An 18,169-nucleotide genomic window follows, 5' to 3' on the forward strand; every position below is an offset into this window, starting at 1 on the left:
TTGCTTGAGAGTCCCTCGCAGCAGGCAGCAAAAGGAGACTCGCACACCTGTTGGCTCGTGGAGCCCCCCAAGCAGCAGCGTGTATCTGTCTATCTTTGACCAGAGCAAATCAGGGGAAAGCGCGAACGCAGTCCCCCACTACCACAAATTATGCAGTCGAGTTTCCCGCATTTGGGGAAATCGCAGGGGTCAGCACACCCGGCGTGCAATGGATGAGCCTCACCCTGGGAGAACCACCTTAGTGATCATGGTATCTCCCCTGCCAGGTAAGTATGAGTTGGGAGCGCGCCGGCTCGACGGGCGCCCCTCCGGCGCAGGCCCGCTACATCGCGGAGTCTCGGGCGGTGGGGTGAGGCGGGATCCGGGGCCAAAGCCAGGCGTTCCTTCGAGAGGGTGCCACCGAGGCCAGCAGCCTGGGAGCCGGCTACACCCCTTCCATCCCCCCCATGGCAGGCCAAGCTCAAGGCGAAGGCCGTCGTCCAAGATGCACAGCAAGCCAGAGTCATTTGCATAGCGGGGCGGCGGCTTCGGAGCCCAACGTGCGTTCGACGCCTGTAAACAGGCAGAAGGCTGCAGCTCCGGCTGCTCGCTCAGGGCGGCAGGAAGAGGCCCGGCGTCGGAGGCTCAACGTCGGCAGCCCCACCAGGCGGCCGCAAAAAAGGGCCCGGCCGTGCACTTCCTGCTGCTGCAGCCGCAAGTGCCATCTTTGGAGCGTGCCCGCTGCCGCTCGCTACAAAGCTCCCCTCCCGGCTGAACCAAAGGCCAATTCCTGTCACTACACCAGCGGAGGAATCCACAGCCAGCGGGCCCAGGGGGAACTCGGCCGGTGTGTCCAAAGCAGCCAAGCAAAGATATCAGGACGCCAAATCAAGAGTTAAGGGTTTAAACGGAGAGAGGAAAACGAAAAAACAAAGACCAAGGAAGGAACCCCCCCCTCCCCTCCCCTCCCCTCCTCTCTTTTAAAAAAGGCTCACAACAAATCCCAGATACCAAAAGCCAGCAGCAAAGCGAGCGGCTTCCCTTTGGCAGCTTCTAGATGGGGCCACAAGGGGGCACCAACAGGCTGTGCTTGCTTGAGAGTCCCTCGCAGCAGGCAGCAAAAGGAGACTCGCACACCTGTTGGCTCGTGGAGCCCCCCAAGCAGCAGCGTGTATCTGTCTATCTTTGACCAGAGCAAATCAGGGGAAAGCGCGAACGCAGTCCCCCACTACCACAAATTATGCAGTCGAGTTTCCCGCATTTGGGGAAATCGCAGGGGTCAGCACACCCGGCGTGCAATGGATGAGCCTCACCCTGGGAGAACCACCTTAGTGATCATGGTATCTCCCCTGCCAGGTAAGTATGAGTTGGGAGCGCGCCGGCTCGACGGGCGCCCCTCCGGCGCAGGCCCGCTACATCGCGGAGTCTCGGGCGGTGGGGTGAGGCGGGATCCGGGGCCAAAGCCAGGCGTTCCTTCGAGAGGGTGCCACCGAGGCCAGCAGCCTGGGAGCCGGCTACACCCCTTCCATCCCCCCCATGGCAGGCCAAGCTCAAGGCGAAGGCCGTCGTCCAAGATGCACAGCAAGCCAGAGTCATTTGCATAGCGGGGCGGCGGCTTCGGAGCCCAACGTGCGTTCGACGCCTGTAAACAGGCAGAAGGCTGCAGCTCCGGCTGCTCGCTCAGGGTGGCAGGAAGAGGCCCGGCGTCGGAGGCTCAACGTCGGCAGCCCCACCAGGCGGCCGCAAAAAAGGGCCCGGCCGTGCACTTCCTGCTGCTGCAGCCGCAAGTGCCATCTTTGGAGCGTGCCCGCTGCCGCTCGCTACAAAGCTCCCCTCCCGGCTGAACCAAAGGCCAATTCCTGTCACTACACCAGCGGAGGAATCCACAGCCAGCGGGCCCAGGGGGAACTCGGCCGGTGTGTCCAAAGCAGCCAAGCAAAGATATCAGGACGCCAAATCAAGAGTTAAGGGTTTAAACGGAGAGAGGAAAACGAAAAAACAAAGACCAAGGAAGGAACCCCCCCCTCCCCTCCTCTCTTTTAAAAAAGGCTCACAACAAATCCCAGATACCAAAAGCCAGCAGCAAAGCGAGCGGCTTCCCTTTGGCAGCTTCTAGATGGGGCCACAAGGGGGCACCAACAGGCTGTGCTTGCTTGAGAGTCCCTCGCAGCAGGCAGCAAAAGGAGACTCGCACACCTGTTGGCTCGTGGAGCCCCCCAAGCAGCAGCGTGTATCTGTCTATTTTTGACCAGAGCAAATCAGGGGAAAGCGCGAACGCAGTCCCCCACTACCACAAATTATGCAGTCGAGTTTCCCGCATTTGGGGAAATCGCAGGGGTCAGCACACCCGGAGTGCAATGGATGAGCCTCACCCTGGGAGAACCACCTTAGTGATCATGGTATCTCCCCTGCCAGGTAAGTATGAGTTGGGAGCGCGCCGGCTCGACGGGCGCCCCTCCGGCGCAGGCCCGCTACATCGCGGAGTCTCGGGCGGTGGGGTGAGGCGGGATCCGGGGCCAAAGCCAGGCGTTCCTTCGAGAGGGTGCCACCGAGGCCAGCAGCCTGGGAGCCGGCTACACCCCTTCCATCCCCCCCATGGCAGGCCAAGCTCAAGGCGAAGGCCGTCGTCCAAGATGCACAGCAAGCCAGAGTCATTTGCATAGCGGGGCGGCGGCTTCGGAGCCCAACGTGCGTTCGACGCCTGTAAACAGGCAGAAGGCTGCAGCTCCGGCTGCTCGCTCAGGGCGGCAGGAAGAGGCCCGGCGTCGGAGGCTCAACGTCGGCAGCCCCACCAGGCGGCCGCAAAAAAGGGCCCGGCCGTGCACTTCCTGCTGCTGCAGCCGCAAGTGCCATCTTTGGAGCGTGCCCGCTGCCGCTCGCTACAAAGCTCCCCTCCCGGCTGAACCAAAGGCCAATTCCTGTCACTACACCAGCAGAGGAATCCACAGCCAGCGGGCCCAGGGGGAACTCGGCCGGTGTGTCCAAAGCAGCCAAGCAAAGATATCAGGACGCCAAATCAAGAGTTAAGGGTTTAAACGGAGAGAGGAAAACGAAAAAACAAAGACCAAGGAAGGAACCCCCCCCTCCCCTCCCCTCCCCTCCTCTCTTTTAAAAAAGGCTCACAACAAATCCCAGACACCAAAAGCCAGCAGCAAAGCGAGCGGCTTCCCTTTGGCAGCTTCTAGATGGGGCCACAAGGGGGCACCAACAGGCTGTGCTTGCTTGAGAGTCCCTCGCAGCAGGCAGCAAAAGGAGACTCGCACACCTGTTGGCTCGTGGAGCCCCCCAAGCAGCAGCGTGTATCTGTCTATCTTTGACCAGAGCAAATCAGGGGAAAGCGCGAACGCAGTCCCCCACTACCACAAATTATGCAGTCGAGTTTCCCGCATTTGGGGAAATCGCAGGGGTCAGCACACCCGGCGTGCAATGGATGAGCCTCACCCTGGGAGAACCACCTTAGTGATCATGGTATCTCCCCTGCCAGGTAAGTATGAGTTGGGAGCGCGCCGGCTCGACGGGCGCCCCTCCGGCGCAGGCCCGCTACATCGCGGAGTCTCGGGCGGTGGGGTGAGGCGGGATCCGGGGCCAAAGCCAGGCGTTCCTTCGAGAGGGTGCCACCGAGGCCAGCAGCCTGGGAGCCGGCTACACCCCTTCCATCCCCCCCATGGCAGGCCAAGCTCAAGGCGAAGGCCGTCGTCCAAGATGCACAGCAAGCCAGAGTCATTTGCATAGCGGGGCGGCGGCTTCGGAGCCCAACGTGCGTTCGACGCCTGTAAACAGGCAGAAGGCTGCAGCTCCGGCTGCTCGCTCAGGGCGGCAGGAAGAGGCCCGGCGTCGGAGGCTCAACGTCGGCAGCCCCACCAGGCGGCCGCAAAAAAGGGCCCGGCCGTGCACTTCCTGCTGCTGCAGCCGCAAGTGCCATCTTTGGAGCGTGCCCGCTGCCGCTCGCTACAAAGCTCCCCTCCCGGCTGAACCAAAGGCCAATTCCTGTCACTACACCAGCGGAGGAATCCACAGCCAGCGGGCCCAGGGGGAACTCGGCCGGTGTGTCCAAAGCAGCCAAGCAAAGATATCAGGACGCCAAATCAAGAGTTAAGGGTTTAAACGGAGAGAGGAAAACGAAAAAACAAAGACCAAGGAAGGAACCCCCCCCTCCCCTCCTCTCTTTTAAAAAAGGCTCACAACAAATCCCAGATACCAAAAGCCAGCAGCAAAGCGAGCGGCTTCCCTTTGGCAGCTTCTAGATGGGGCCACAAGGGGGCACCAACAGGCTGTGCTTGCTTGAGAGTCCCTCGCAGCAGGCAGCAAAAGGAGACTCGCACACCTGTTGGCTCGTGGAGCCCCCCAAGCAGCAGCGTGTATCTGTCTATCTTTGACCAGAGCAAATCAGGGGAAAGCGCGAACGCAGTCCCCCACTACCACAAATTATGCAGTCGAGTTTCCCGCATTTGGGGAAATCGCAGGGGTCAGCACACCCGGAGTGCAATGGATGAGCCTCACCCTGGGAGAACCACCTTAGTGATCATGGTATCTCCCCTGCCAGGTAAGTATGAGTTGGGAGCGCGCCGGCTCGACGGGCGCCCCTCCGGCGCAGGCCCGCTACATCGCGGAGTCTCGGGCGGTGGGGTGAGGCGGGATCCGGGGCCAAAGCCAGGCGTTCCTTCGAGAGGGTGCCACCGAGGCCAGCAGCCTGGGAGCCGGCTACACCCCTTCCATCCCCCCCATGGCAGGCCAAGCTCAAGGCGAAGGCCGTCGTCCAAGATGCACAGCAAGCCAGAGTCATTTGCATAGCGGGGCGGCGGCTTCGGAGCCCAACGTGCGTTCGACGCCTGTAAACAGGCAGAAGGCTGCAGCTCCGGCTGCTCGCTCAGGGCGGCAGGAAGAGGCCCGGCGTCGGAGGCTCAACGTCGGCAGCCCCACCAGGCGGCCGCAAAAAAGGGCCCGGCCGTGCACTTCCTGCTGCTGCAGCCGCAAGTGCCATCTTTGGAGCGTGCCCGCTGCCGCTCGCTACAAAGCTCCCCTCCCGGCTGAACCAAAGGCCAATTCCTGTCACTACACCAGCGGAGGAATCCACAGCCAGCGGGCCCAGGGGGAACTCGGCCGGTGTGTCCAAAGCAGCCAAGCAAAGATATCAGGACGCCAAATCAAGAGTTAAGGGTTTAAACGGAGAGAGGAAAACGAAAAAACAAAGACCAAGGAAGGAACCCCCCCCTCCCCTCCCCTCCCCTCCCCTCCCCTCCTCTCTTTTAAAAAAGGCTCACAACAAATCCCAGATACCAAAAGCCAGCAGCAAAGCGAGCGGCTTCCCTTTGGCAGCTTCTAGATGGGGCCACAAGGGGGCACCAACAGGCTGTGCTTGCTTGAGAGTCCCTCGCAGCAGGCAGCAAAAGGAGACTCGCACACCTGTTGGCTCGTGGAGCCCCCCAAGCAGCAGCGTGTATCTGTCTATCTTTGACCAGAGCAAATCAGGGGAAAGCGCGAACGCAGTCCCCCACTACCACAAATTATGCAGTCGAGTTTCCCGCATTTGGGGAAATCGCAGGGGTCAGCACACCCGGCGTGCAATGGATGAGCCTCACCCTGGGAGAACCACCTTAGTGATCATGGTATCTCCCCTGCCAGGTAAGTATGAGTTGGGAGCGCGCCGGCTCGACGGGCGCCCCTCCGGCGCAGGCCCGCTACATCGCGGAGTCTCGGGCGGTGGGGTGAGGCGGGATCCGGGGCCAAAGCCAGGCGTTCCTTCGAGAGGGTGCCACCGAGGCCAGCAGCCTGGGAGCCGGCTACACCCCTTCCATCCCCCCCATGGCAGGCCAAGCTCAAGGCGAAGGCCGTCGTCCAAGATGCACAGCAAGCCAGAGTCATTTGCATAGCGGGGCGGCGGCTTCGGAGCCCAACGTGCGTTCGACGCCTGTAAACAGGCAGAAGGCTGCAGCTCCGGCTGCTCGCTCAGGGCGGCAGGAAGAGGCCCGGCGTCGGAGGCTCAACGTCGGCAGCCCCACCAGGCGGCCGCAAAAAAGGGCCCGGCCGTGCACTTCCTGCTGCTGCAGCCGCAAGTGCCATCTTTGGAGCGTGCCCGCTGCCGCTCGCTACAAAGCTCCCCTCCCGGCTGAACCAAAGGCCAATTCCTGTCACTACACCAGCGGAGGAATCCACAGCCAGCGGGCCCAGGGGGAACTCGGCCGGTGTGTCCAAAGCAGCCAAGCAAAGATATCAGGACGCCAAATCAAGAGTTAAGGGTTTAAACGGAGAGAGGAAAACGAAAAAACAAAGACCAAGGAAGGAACCCCCCCCTCCCCTCCCCTCCCCTCCTCTCTTTTAAAAAAGGCTCACAACAAATCCCAGATACCAAAAGCCAGCAGCAAAGCGAGCGGCTTCCCTTTGGCAGCTTCTAGATGGGGCCACAAGGGGGCACCAACAGGCTGTGCTTGCTTGAGAGTCCCTCGCAGCAGGCAGCAAAAGGAGACTCGCACACCTGTTGGCTCGTGGAGCCCCCCAAGCAGCAGCGTGTATCTGTCTATCTTTGACCAGAGCAAATCAGGGGAAAGCGCGAACGCAGTCCCCCACTACCACAAATTATGCAGTCGAGTTTCCCGCATTTGGGGAAATCGCAGGGGTCAGCACACCCGGAGTGCAATGGATGAGCCTCACCCTGGGAGAACCACCTTAGTGATCATGGTATCTCCCCTGCCAGGTAAGTATGAGTTGGGAGCGCGCCGGCTCGACGGGCGCCCCTCCGGCGCAGGCCCGCTACATCGCGGAGTCTCGGGCGGTGGGGTGAGGCGGGATCCGGGGCCAAAGCCAGGCGTTCCTTCGAGAGGGTGCCACCGAGGCCAGCAGCCTGGGAGCCGGCTACACCCCTTCCATCCCCCCCATGGCAGGCCAAGCTCAAGGCGAAGGCCGTCGTCCAAGATGCACAGCAAGCCAGAGTCATTTGCATAGCGGGGCGGCGGCTTCGGAGCCCAACGTGCGTTCGACGCCTGTAAACAGGCAGAAGGCTGCAGCTCCGGCTGCTCGCTCAGGGCGGCAGGAAGAGGCCCGGCGTCGGAGGCTCAACGTCGGCAGCCCCACCAGGCGGCCGCAAAAAAGGGCCCGGCCGTGCACTTCCTGCTGCTGCAGCCGCAAGTGCCATCTTTGGAGCGTGCCCGCTGCCGCTCGCTACAAAGCTCCCCTCCCGGCTGAACCAAAGGCCAATTCCTGTCACTACACCAGCGGAGGAATCCACAGCCAGCGGGCCCAGGGGGAACTCGGCCGGTGTGTCCAAAGCAGCCAAGCAAAGATATCAGGACGCCAAATCAAGAGTTAAGGGTTTAAACGGAGAGAGGAAAACGAAAAAACAAAGACCAAGGAAGGAACCCCCCCCTCCCCTCCCCTCCCCTCCCCTCCTCTCTTTTAAAAAAGGCTCACAACAAATCCCAGATACCAAAAGCCAGCAGCAAAGCGAGCGGCTTCCCTTTGGCAGCTTCTAGATGGGGCCACAAGGGGGCACCAACAGGCTGTGCTTGCTTGAGAGTCCCTCGCAGCAGGCAGCAAAAGGAGACTCGCACACCTGTTGGCTCGTGGAGCCCCCCAAGCAGCAGCGTGTATCTGTCTATCTTTGACCAGAGCAAATCAGGGGAAAGCGCGAACGCAGTCCCCCACTACCACAAATTATGCAGTCGAGTTTCCCGCATTTGGGGAAATCGCAGGGGTCAGCACACCCGGCGTGCAATGGATGAGCCTCACCCTGGGAGAACCACCTTAGTGATCATGGTATCTCCCCTGCCAGGTAAGTATGAGTTGGGAGCGCGCCGGCTCGACGGGCGCCCCTCCGGCGCAGGCCCGCTACATCGCGGAGTCTCGGGCGGTGGGGTGAGGCGGGATCCGGGGCCAAAGCCAGGCGTTCCTTCGAGAGGGTGCCACCGAGGCCAGCAGCCTGGGAGCCGGCTACACCCCTTCCATCCCCCCCATGGCAGGCCAAGCTCAAGGCGAAGGCCGTCGTCCAAGATGCACAGCAAGCCAGAGTCATTTGCATAGCGGGGCGGCGGCTTCGGAGCCCAACGTGCGTTCGACGCCTGTAAACAGGCAGAAGGCTGCAGCTCCGGCTGCTCGCTCAGGGCGGCAGGAAGAGGCCCGGCGTCGGAGGCTCAACGTCGGCAGCCCCACCAGGCGGCCGCAAAAAAGGGCCCGGCCGTGCACTTCCTGCTGCTGCAGCCGCAAGTGCCATCTTTGGAGCGTGCCCGCTGCCGCTCGCTACAAAGCTCCCCTCCCGGCTGAACCAAAGGCCAATTCCTGTCACTACACCAGCGGAGGAATCCACAGCCAGCGGGCCCAGGGGGAACTCGGCCGGTGTGTCCAAAGCAGCCAAGCAAAGATATCAGGACGCCAAATCAAGAGTTAAGGGTTTAAACGGAGAGAGGAAAACGAAAAAACAAAGACCAAGGAAGGAACCCCCCCCTCCCCTCCTCTCTTTTAAAAAAGGCTCACAACAAATCCCAGATACCAAAAGCCAGCAGCAAAGCGAGCGGCTTCCCTTTGGCAGCTTCTAGATGGGGCCACAAGGGGGCACCAACAGGCTGTGCTTGCTTGAGAGTCCCTCGCAGCAGGCAGCAAAAGGAGACTCGCACACCTGTTGGCTCGTGGAGCCCCCCAAGCAGCAGCGTGTATCTGTCTATTTTTGACCAGAGCAAATCAGGGGAAAGCGCGAACGCAGTCCCCCACTACCACAAATTATGCAGTCGAGTTTCCCGCATTTGGGGAAATCGCAGGGGTCAGCACACCCGGAGTGCAATGGATGAGCCTCACCCTGGGAGAACCACCTTAGTGATCATGGTATCTCCCCTGCCAGGTAAGTATGAGTTGGGAGCGCGCCGGCTCGACGGGCGCCCCTCCGGCGCAGGCCCGCTACATCGCGGAGTCTCGGGCGGTGGGGTGAGGCGGGATCCGGGGCCAAAGCCAGGCGTTCCTTCGAGAGGGTGCCACCGAGGCCAGCAGCCTGGGAGCCGGCTACACCCCTTCCATCCCCCCCATGGCAGGCCAAGCTCAAGGCGAAGGCCGTCGTCCAAGATGCACAGCAAGCCAGAGTCATTTGCATAGCGGGGCGGCGGCTTCGGAGCCCAACGTGCGTTCGACGCCTGTAAACAGGCAGAAGGCTGCAGCTCCGGCTGCTCGCTCAGGGCGGCAGGAAGAGGCCCGGCGTCGGAGGCTCAACGTCGGCAGCCCCACCAGGCGGCCGCAAAAAAGGGCCCGGCCGTGCACTTCCTGCTGCTGCAGCCGCAAGTGCCATCTTTGGAGCGTGCCCGCTGCCGCTCGCTACAAAGCTCCCCTCCCGGCTGAACCAAAGGCCAATTCCTGTCACTACACCAGCAGAGGAATCCACAGCCAGCGGGCCCAGGGGGAACTCGGCCGGTGTGTCCAAAGCAGCCAAGCAAAGATATCAGGACGCCAAATCAAGAGTTAAGGGTTTAAACGGAGAGAGGAAAACGAAAAAACAAAGACCAAGGAAGGAACCCCCCCCTCCCCTCCCCTCCCCTCCTCTCTTTTAAAAAAGGCTCACAACAAATCCCAGACACCAAAAGCCAGCAGCAAAGCGAGCGGCTTCCCTTTGGCAGCTTCTAGATGGGGCCACAAGGGGGCACCAACAGGCTGTGCTTGCTTGAGAGTCCCTCGCAGCAGGCAGCAAAAGGAGACTCGCACACCTGTTGGCTCGTGGAGCCCCCCAAGCAGCAGCGTGTATCTGTCTATCTTTGACCAGAGCAAATCAGGGGAAAGCGCGAACGCAGTCCCCCACTACCACAAATTATGCAGTCGAGTTTCCCGCATTTGGGGAAATCGCAGGGGTCAGCACACCCGGCGTGCAATGGATGAGCCTCACCCTGGGAGAACCACCTTAGTGATCATGGTATCTCCCCTGCCAGGTAAGTATGAGTTGGGAGCGCGCCGGCTCGACGGGCGCCCCTCCGGCGCAGGCCCGCTACATCGCGGAGTCTCGGGCGGTGGGGTGAGGCGGGATCCGGGGCCAAAGCCAGGCGTTCCTTCGAGAGGGTGCCACCGAGGCCAGCAGCCTGGGAGCCGGCTACACCCCTTCCATCCCCCCCATGGCAGGCCAAGCTCAAGGCGAAGGCCGTCGTCCAAGATGCACAGCAAGCCAGAGTCATTTGCATAGCGGGGCGGCGGCTTCGGAGCCCAACGTGCGTTCGACGCCTGTAAACAGGCAGAAGGCTGCAGCTCCGGCTGCTCGCTCAGGGCGGCAGGAAGAGGCCCGGCGTCGGAGGCTCAACGTCGGCAGCCCCACCAGGCGGCCGCAAAAAAGGGCCCGGCCGTGCACTTCCTGCTGCTGCAGCCGCAAGTGCCATCTTTGGAGCGTGCCCGCTGCCGCTCGCTACAAAGCTCCCCTCCCGGCTGAACCAAAGGCCAATTCCTGTCACTACACCAGCGGAGGAATCCACAGCCAGCGGGCCCAGGGGGAACTCGGCCGGTGTGTCCAAAGCAGCCAAGCAAAGATATCAGGACGCCAAATCAAGAGTTAAGGGTTTAAACGGAGAGAGGAAAACGAAAAAACAAAGACCAAGGAAGGAACCCCCCCCTCCCCTCCTCTCTTTTAAAAAAGGCTCACAACAAATCCCAGATACCAAAAGCCAGCAGCAAAGCGAGCGGCTTCCCTTTGGCAGCTTCTAGATGGGGCCACAAGGGGGCACCAACAGGCTGTGCTTGCTTGAGAGTCCCTCGCAGCAGGCAGCAAAAGGAGACTCGCACACCTGTTGGCTCGTGGAGCCCCCCAAGCAGCAGCGTGTATCTGTCTATCTTTGACCAGAGCAAATCAGGGGAAAGCGCGAACGCAGTCCCCCACTACCACAAATTATGCAGTCGAGTTTCCCGCATTTGGGGAAATCGCAGGGGTCAGCACACCCGGAGTGCAATGGATGAGCCTCACCCTGGGAGAACCACCTTAGTGATCATGGTATCTCCCCTGCCAGGTAAGTATGAGTTGGGAGCGCGCCGGCTCGACGGGCGCCCCTCCGGCGCAGGCCCGCTACATCGCGGAGTCTCGGGCGGTGGGGTGAGGCGGGATCCGGGGCCAAAGCCAGGCGTTCCTTCGAGAGGGTGCCACCGAGGCCAGCAGCCTGGGAGCCGGCTACACCCCTTCCATCCCCCCCATGGCAGGCCAAGCTCAAGGCGAAGGCCGTCGTCCAAGATGCACAGCAAGCCAGAGTCATTTGCATAGCGGGGCGGCGGCTTCGGAGCCCAACGTGCGTTCGACGCCTGTAAACAGGCAGAAGGCTGCAGCTCCGGCTGCTCGCTCAGGGCGGCAGGAAGAGGCCCGGCGTCGGAGGCTCAACGTCGGCAGCCCCACCAGGCGGCCGCAAAAAAGGGCCCGGCCGTGCACTTCCTGCTGCTGCAGCCGCAAGTGCCATCTTTGGAGCGTGCCCGCTGCCGCTCGCTACAAAGCTCCCCTCCCGGCTGAACCAAAGGCCAATTCCTGTCACTACACCAGCGGAGGAATCCACAGCCAGCGGGCCCAGGGGGAACTCGGCCGGTGTGTCCAAAGCAGCCAAGCAAAGATATCAGGACGCCAAATCAAGAGTTAAGGGTTTAAACGGAGAGAGGAAAACGAAAAAACAAAGACCAAGGAAGGAACCCCCCCCTCCCCTCCCCTCCCCTCCCCTCCCCTCCTCTCTTTTAAAAAAGGCTCACAACAAATCCCAGATACCAAAAGCCAGCAGCAAAGCGAGCGGCTTCCCTTTGGCAGCTTCTAGATGGGGCCACAAGGGGGCACCAACAGGCTGTGCTTGCTTGAGAGTCCCTCGCAGCAGGCAGCAAAAGGAGACTCGCACACCTGTTGGCTCGTGGAGCCCCCCAAGCAGCAGCGTGTATCTGTCTATCTTTGACCAGAGCAAATCAGGGGAAAGCGCGAACGCAGTCCCCCACTACCACAAATTATGCAGTCGAGTTTCCCGCATTTGGGGAAATCGCAGGGGTCAGCACACCCGGCGTGCAATGGATGAGCCTCACCCTGGGAGAACCACCTTAGTGATCATGGTATCTCCCCTGCCAGGTAAGTATGAGTTGGGAGCGCGCCGGCTCGACGGGCGCCCCTCCGGCGCAGGCCCGCTACATCGCGGAGTCTCGGGCGGTGGGGTGAGGCGGGATCCGGGGCCAAAGCCAGGCGTTCCTTCGAGAGGGTGCCACCGAGGCCAGCAGCCTGGGAGCCGGCTACACCCCTTCCATCCCCCCCATGGCAGGCCAAGCTCAAGGCGAAGGCCGTCGTCCAAGATGCACAGCAAGCCAGAGTCATTTGCATAGCGGGGCGGCGGCTTCGGAGCCCAACGTGCGTTCGACGCCTGTAAACAGGCAGAAGGCTGCAGCTCCGGCTGCTCGCTCAGGGCGGCAGGAAGAGGCCCGGCGTCGGAGGCTCAACGTCGGCAGCCCCACCAGGCGGCCGCAAAAAAGGGCCCGGCCGTGCACTTCCTGCTGCTGCAGCCGCAAGTGCCATCTTTGGAGCGTGCCCGCTGCCGCTCGCTACAAAGCTCCCCTCCCGGCTGAACCAAAGGCCAATTCCTGTCACTACACCAGCGGAGGAATCCACAGCCAGCGGGCCCAGGGGGAACTCGGCCGGTGTGTCCAAAGCAGCCAAGCAAAGATATCAGGACGCCAAATCAAGAGTTAAGGGTTTAAACGGAGAGAGGAAAACGAAAAAACAAAGACCAAGGAAGGAACCCCCCCCTCCCCTCCCCTCCCCTCCTCTCTTTTAAAAAAGGCTCACAACAAATCCCAGATACCAAAAGCCAGCAGCAAAGCGAGCGGCTTCCCTTTGGCAGCTTCTAGATGGGGCCACAAGGGGGCACCAACAGGCTGTGCTTGCTTGAGAGTCCCTCGCAGCAGGCAGCAAAAGGAGACTCGCACACCTGTTGGCTCGTGGAGCCCCCCAAGCAGCAGCGTGTATCTGTCTATCTTTGACCAGAGCAAATCAGGGGAAAGCGCGAACGCAGTCCCCCACTACCACAAATTATGCAGTCGAGTTTCCCGCATTTGGGGAAATCGCAGGGGTCAGCACACCCGGAGTGCAATGGATGAGCCTCACCCTGGGAGAACCACCTTAGTGATCATGGTATCTCCCCTGCCAGGTAAGTATGAGTTGGGAGCGCGCCGGCTCGACGGGCGCCCCTCCGGCGCAGGCCCGCTACATCGCGGAGTCTCGGGCGGTGGGGTGAGGCGGGATCCGGGGCCAAAGCCAGGCGTTCCTTCGAGAGGGTGCCACCGAGGCCAGCAGCCTGGGAGCCGGCTACACCCCTTCCATCCCCCCCATGGCAGGCCAAGCTCAAGGCGAAGGCCGTCGTCCAAGATGCACAGCAAGCCAGAGTCATTTGCATAGCGGGGCGGCGGCTTCGGAGCCCAACGTGCGTTCGACGCCTGTAAACAGGCAGAAGGCTGCAGCTCCGGCTGCTCGCTCAGGGCGGCAGGAAGAGGCCCGGCGTCGGAGGCTCAACGTCGGCAGCCCCACCAGGCGGCCGCAAAAAAGGGCCCGGCCGTGCACTTCCTGCTGCTGCAGCCGCAAGTGCCATCTTTGGAGCGTGCCCGCTGCCGCTCGCTACAAAGCTCCCCTCCCGGCTGAACCAAAGGCCAATTCCTGTCACTACACCAGCGGAGGAATCCACAGCCAGCGGGCCCAGGGGGAACTCGGCCGGTGTGTCCAAAGCAGCCAAGCAAAGATATCAGGACGCCAAATCAAGAGTTAAGGGTTTAAACGGAGAGAGGAAAACGAAAAAACAAAGACCAAGGAAGGAACCCCCCCCTCCCCTCCCCTCCCCTCCCCTCCCCTCCCCTCCTCTCTTTTAAAAAAGGCTCACAACAAATCCCAGATACCAAAAGCCAGCAGCAAAGCGAGCGGCTTCCCTTTGGCAGCTTCTAGATGGGGCCACAAGGGGGCACCAACAGGCTGTGCTTGCTTGAGAGTCCCTCGCAGCAGGCAGCAAAAGGAGACTCGCACACCTGTTGGCTCGTGGAGCCCCCCAAGCAGCAGCGTGTATCTGTCTATCTTTGACCAGAGCAAATCAGGGGAAAGCGCGAACGCAGTCCCCCACTACCACAAATTATGCAGTCGAGTTTCCCGCATTTGGGGAAATCGCAGGGGTCAGCACACCCGGCGTGCAATGGATGAGCCTCACCCTGGGAGAACCACCTTAGTGATCATGGTATCTCCCCTGCCAGGTAAGTATGAGTTGGGAGCGCGCCGGCTCGACGGGCGCCCCTCCGGCGCAGGCCCGCTACATCGCGGAGTCTCGGGCGGTGGGGTGAGGCGGGATCCGGGGCCAAAGCCAGGCGTTCCTTCGAGAGGGTGCCACCGAGGCCAGCAGCCTGGGAGCCGGCTACACCCCTTCCATCCCCCCCATGGCAGGCCAAGCTCAAGGCGAAGGCCGTCGTCCAAGATGCACAGCAAGCCAGAGTCATTTGCATAGCGGGGCGGCGGCTTCGGAGCCCAACGTGCGTTCGACGCCTGTAAACAGGCAGAAGGCTGCAGCTCCGGCTGCTCGCTCAGGGCGGCAGGAAGAGGCCCGGCGTCGGAGGCTCAACGTCGGCAGCCCCACCAGGCGGCCGCAAAAAAGGGCCCGGCCGTGCACTTCCTGCTGCTGCAGCCGCAAGTGCCATCTTTGGAGCGTGCCCGCTGCCGCTCGCTACAAAGCTCCCCTCCCGGCTGAACCAAAGGCCAATTCCTGTCACTACACCAGCGGAGGAATCCACAGCCAGCGGGCCCAGGGGGAACTCGGCCGGTGTGTCCAAAGCAGCCAAGCAAAGATATCAGGACGCCAAATCAAGAGTTAAGGGTTTAAACGGAGAGAGGAAAACGAAAAAACAAAGACCAAGGAAGGAACCCCCCCCTCCCCTCCCCTCCCCTCCCCTCCCCTCCCCTCCTCTCTTTTAAAAAAGGCTCACAACAAATCCCAGATACCAAAAGCCAGCAGCAAAGCGAGCGGCTTCCCTTTGGCAGCTTCTAGATGGGGCCACAAGGGGGCACCAACAGGCTGTGCTTGCTTGAGAGTCCCTCGCAGCAGGCAGCAAAAGGAGACTCGCACACCTGTTGGCTCGTGGAGCCCCCCAAGCAGCAGCGTGTATCTGTCTATCTTTGACCAGAGCAAATCAGGGGAAAGCGCGAACGCAGTCCCCCACTACCACAAATTATGCAGTCGAGTTTCCCGCATTTGGGGAAATCGCAGGGGTCAGCACACCCGGCGTGCAATGGATGAGCCTCACCCTGGGAGAACCACCTTAGTGATCATGGTATCTCCCCTGCCAGGTAAGTATGAGTTGGGAGCGCGCCGGCTCGACGGGCGCCCCTCCGGCGCAGGCCCGCTACATCGCGGAGTCTCGGGCGGTGGGGTGAGGCGGGATCCGGGGCCAAAGCCAGGCGTTCCTTCGAGAGGGTGCCACCGAGGCCAGCAGCCTGGGAGCCGGCTACACCCCTTCCATCCCCCCCATGGCAGGCCAAGCTCAAGGCGAAGGCCGTCGTCCAAGATGCACAGCAAGCCAGAGTCATTTGCATAGCGGGGCGGCGGCTTCGGAGCCCAACGTGCGTTCGACGCCTGTAAACAGGCAGAAGGCTGCAGCTCCGGCTGCTCGCTCAGGGCGGCAGGAAGAGGCCCGGCGTCGGAGGCTCAACGTCGGCAGCCCCACCAGGCGGCCGCAAAAAAGGGCCCGGCCGTGCACTTCCTGCTGCTGCAGCCGCAAGTGCCATCTTTGGAGCGTGCCCGCTGCCGCTCGCTACAAAGCTCCCCTCCCGGCTGAACCAAAGGCCAATTCCTGTCACTACACCAGCGGAGGAATCCACAGCCAGCGGGCCCAGGGGGAACTCGGCCGGTGTGTCCAAAGCAGCCAAGCAAAGATATCAGGACGCCAAATCAAGAGTTAAGGGTTTAAACGGAGAGAGGAAAACGAAAAAACAAAGACCAAGGAAGGAACCCCCCCCTCCCCTCCCCTCCCCTCCTCTCTTTTAAAAAAGGCTCACAACAAATCCCAGATACCAAAAGCCAGCAGCAAAGCGAGCGGCTTCCCTTTGGCAGCTTCTAGATGGGGCCACAAGGGGGCACCAACAGGCTGTGCTTGCTTGAGAGTCCCTCGCAGCAGGCAGCAAAAGGAGACTCGCACACCTGTTGGCTCGTGGAGCCCCCCAAGCAGCAGCGTGTATCTGTCTATCTTTGACCAGAGCAAATCAGGGGAAAGCGCGAACGCAGTCCCCCACTACCACAAATTATGCAGTCGAGTTTCCCGCATTTGGGGAAATCGCAGGGGTCAGCACACCCGGAGTGCAATGGATGAGCCTCACCCTGGGAGAACCACCTTAGTGATCATGGTATCTCCCCTGCCAGGTAAGTATGAGTTGGGAGCGCGCCGGCTCGACGGGCGCCCCTCCGGCGCAGGCCCGGGCGGTTTGGGTCTTTGGGTATTGTCAAGTGAAGGGAGCCAATACTGATGTTCCAGAATTTTTGAATGATAGGCACAGAAATTTCCATTTGTGATAGTTTTTTTTTATTTTGTTTGAATGATATATTTGAGGCAATAAATTTTTTTTTTTAAAAAAACTAATGTATGGATTTTGTTTGCCATCCTGGGTAGCTGACATGTCACTCCACCCTATTTCCACAGGTGGAATCATGATTATTATTACTTGTAACATTGTATAAATGTTTGGCATGTGGTCATTTGTGACCTTGGTCATTTCTCTGCAACCTCTTTAAGTGCAACGTCTTAAGTGCAGAATTCCGAATTATACCAGAATTAAAGCAGAAGAGAAGCAAAGGTAATGGCAATAATCATTAACTTTATAATTTAGTCACATTGCACATTAATAACAATTAAACACTAATATTTAAGGTTATAGTCTCAGCTTAACCTATCATTTACTGTTGTAACGCACAAACGTTTACCCCCCCCGAAAAACAATATAGTTCACGGAGATATCACCCTCCAGTGACCAAGGTAATACTAATTCTTTGTCTTCTTAAATCTGATACACATTTGGATGCAAATTCTAAGGTTTTTATATATATATATATATATATATATATATATATGTATATATATATATATATATATATATATATACATATATATATATATATATACACAACATTCAGGATCAAAGGTTTGAAACAGTTCCATCATTAACCTTTGTATTCATAACAAGGTAGCTTTACTACAATGGAAACATGGCTGACCTCATCCTAGGCTTCCTTCACTTGTCAGTGTCGACTCCCTCTTTCCACCATACCACTATCATCTATAGCGATCTTCATATGTCCATTTTGTAACGGCAGCACGGGTGAAAAAGGACAATACGAGCCTATGGATTCATGAAAAACACATACAGCATAAGGATGAATCTATGTGACACATCTCAAAATAAAAGGCTTTTAAGAAAATATTTAATTTTTTTGTGTGTTAAAGATGTGCAAAAATTAAAAAGTGAAAACCTTTCAATATAAAAAAACAAATACATGAACACACCTGTTCCCAAACCAAGGTTCCATTTTTATAAAAAAGCAAAAGGTAAAGCAGACAGCCATGTGATCTTATCAGGCTGGAAAGGTCCATGGTTATTGGCCTTATCCCAGCCTATAAATAACAGCCTACAGCCGCCCCCAGAAGTGGAGGATCATGAGATACTCTAACTCTGAAGCTTCACCTCAACTCTTCATGATACTGTAGTGTGGTGGTAAGTAGGTTAATGGTTGTTGGGGATGATGGCAGCTGGGAAGTGTCCAAAAACACAGATAGCATCAAGCCCTGGTGTTAGTAATGGAGAAGTGTCTGTCATATAGGGCCGTTTCACACATCCAGCATTTCGCCTGATCCGGCACACTCCAGTATAGTGTAATACTGTACAATGGCATCGCAGCAAGCTCCATTCACATGCCCCGGTCACATGACAGCATGTGACCGGAGGTTGCCGCAATGCCATTATACAGTATTTGTTACGGTTGCTGTGGCTCTGGAGACTATGTCCGGATTTCTTGCTACTGCGCATGTGCAATACGCTGGAGACTAAGTCCTATCTTGGAGCCATTGCACATGTGCGGGTGACATCATCGCTGACACGAGGTCACATGTCTCTGACACCTTCTAAGCTGATTGGCCGCTGGTCATGTGCTTGTGACACGTGGTCACATGTCTCTGACACCTTCTATGCCGATTGGTCGCTGGTCATGTGCTTGTGACGCTT

The 18,169-nt window shown here is 59.2% G+C and overlaps 16 non-coding genes across 16 annotated transcripts; all 16 read right to left on the minus strand.

The window, feature by feature from the left end:
- Window positions 1-110: 110 nt before the first annotated feature.
- On the minus strand, window positions 111-274 carry LOC142258514 (U1 spliceosomal RNA). Its single transcript, XR_012727793.1, has one exon. It is a non-coding gene; the product is annotated as a U1 spliceosomal RNA (small nuclear RNA).
- Window positions 275-1,179: 905 nt separating this feature from the next.
- Window positions 1,180-1,343, minus strand: LOC142258520 (U1 spliceosomal RNA). The gene has a single exon (XR_012727794.1). It is a non-coding gene; the product is annotated as a U1 spliceosomal RNA (small nuclear RNA).
- An 895-nt stretch (window positions 1,344-2,238) lies between these two features.
- On the minus strand, window positions 2,239-2,402 carry LOC142258361 (U1 spliceosomal RNA). Its single transcript, XR_012727753.1, has one exon. It is a non-coding gene; the product is annotated as a U1 spliceosomal RNA (small nuclear RNA).
- A 905-nt stretch (window positions 2,403-3,307) lies between these two features.
- Window positions 3,308-3,471, minus strand: LOC142258525 (U1 spliceosomal RNA). Its single transcript, XR_012727800.1, has one exon. It is a non-coding gene; the product is annotated as a U1 spliceosomal RNA (small nuclear RNA).
- Window positions 3,472-4,366: 895 nt separating this feature from the next.
- Window positions 4,367-4,530, minus strand: LOC142258367 (U1 spliceosomal RNA). The gene has a single exon (XR_012727754.1). It is a non-coding gene; the product is annotated as a U1 spliceosomal RNA (small nuclear RNA).
- A 915-nt stretch (window positions 4,531-5,445) lies between these two features.
- LOC142258528 (U1 spliceosomal RNA) lies at window positions 5,446-5,609 on the minus strand. Its single transcript, XR_012727804.1, has one exon. It is a non-coding gene; the product is annotated as a U1 spliceosomal RNA (small nuclear RNA).
- A 905-nt stretch (window positions 5,610-6,514) lies between these two features.
- Window positions 6,515-6,678, minus strand: LOC142258373 (U1 spliceosomal RNA). The gene has a single exon (XR_012727757.1). It is a non-coding gene; the product is annotated as a U1 spliceosomal RNA (small nuclear RNA).
- Window positions 6,679-7,588: 910 nt separating this feature from the next.
- LOC142258535 (U1 spliceosomal RNA) lies at window positions 7,589-7,752 on the minus strand. Its single transcript, XR_012727805.1, has one exon. It is a non-coding gene; the product is annotated as a U1 spliceosomal RNA (small nuclear RNA).
- Window positions 7,753-8,647: 895 nt separating this feature from the next.
- Window positions 8,648-8,811, minus strand: LOC142258379 (U1 spliceosomal RNA). Its single transcript, XR_012727759.1, has one exon. It is a non-coding gene; the product is annotated as a U1 spliceosomal RNA (small nuclear RNA).
- A 905-nt stretch (window positions 8,812-9,716) lies between these two features.
- LOC142258541 (U1 spliceosomal RNA) lies at window positions 9,717-9,880 on the minus strand. Its single transcript, XR_012727808.1, has one exon. It is a non-coding gene; the product is annotated as a U1 spliceosomal RNA (small nuclear RNA).
- Window positions 9,881-10,775: 895 nt separating this feature from the next.
- Window positions 10,776-10,939, minus strand: LOC142258385 (U1 spliceosomal RNA). The gene has a single exon (XR_012727761.1). It is a non-coding gene; the product is annotated as a U1 spliceosomal RNA (small nuclear RNA).
- A 915-nt stretch (window positions 10,940-11,854) lies between these two features.
- On the minus strand, window positions 11,855-12,018 carry LOC142258547 (U1 spliceosomal RNA). Its single transcript, XR_012727809.1, has one exon. It is a non-coding gene; the product is annotated as a U1 spliceosomal RNA (small nuclear RNA).
- A 905-nt stretch (window positions 12,019-12,923) lies between these two features.
- Window positions 12,924-13,087, minus strand: LOC142258390 (U1 spliceosomal RNA). The gene has a single exon (XR_012727762.1). It is a non-coding gene; the product is annotated as a U1 spliceosomal RNA (small nuclear RNA).
- Window positions 13,088-14,007: 920 nt separating this feature from the next.
- Window positions 14,008-14,171, minus strand: LOC142258553 (U1 spliceosomal RNA). Its single transcript, XR_012727810.1, has one exon. It is a non-coding gene; the product is annotated as a U1 spliceosomal RNA (small nuclear RNA).
- Window positions 14,172-15,091: 920 nt separating this feature from the next.
- On the minus strand, window positions 15,092-15,255 carry LOC142258560 (U1 spliceosomal RNA). Its single transcript, XR_012727811.1, has one exon. It is a non-coding gene; the product is annotated as a U1 spliceosomal RNA (small nuclear RNA).
- A 905-nt stretch (window positions 15,256-16,160) lies between these two features.
- Window positions 16,161-16,324, minus strand: LOC142258393 (U1 spliceosomal RNA). Its single transcript, XR_012727763.1, has one exon. It is a non-coding gene; the product is annotated as a U1 spliceosomal RNA (small nuclear RNA).
- Between the last annotated feature and the right edge of the window lie 1,845 nt (window positions 16,325-18,169).

Source organism: Anomaloglossus baeobatrachus, chromosome 1, assembly GCF_048569485.1.
Source record: "Anomaloglossus baeobatrachus isolate aAnoBae1 chromosome 1, aAnoBae1.hap1, whole genome shotgun sequence".
NCBI classification, from domain to species: Eukaryota; Metazoa; Chordata; class Amphibia; order Anura; family Aromobatidae; genus Anomaloglossus; species Anomaloglossus baeobatrachus.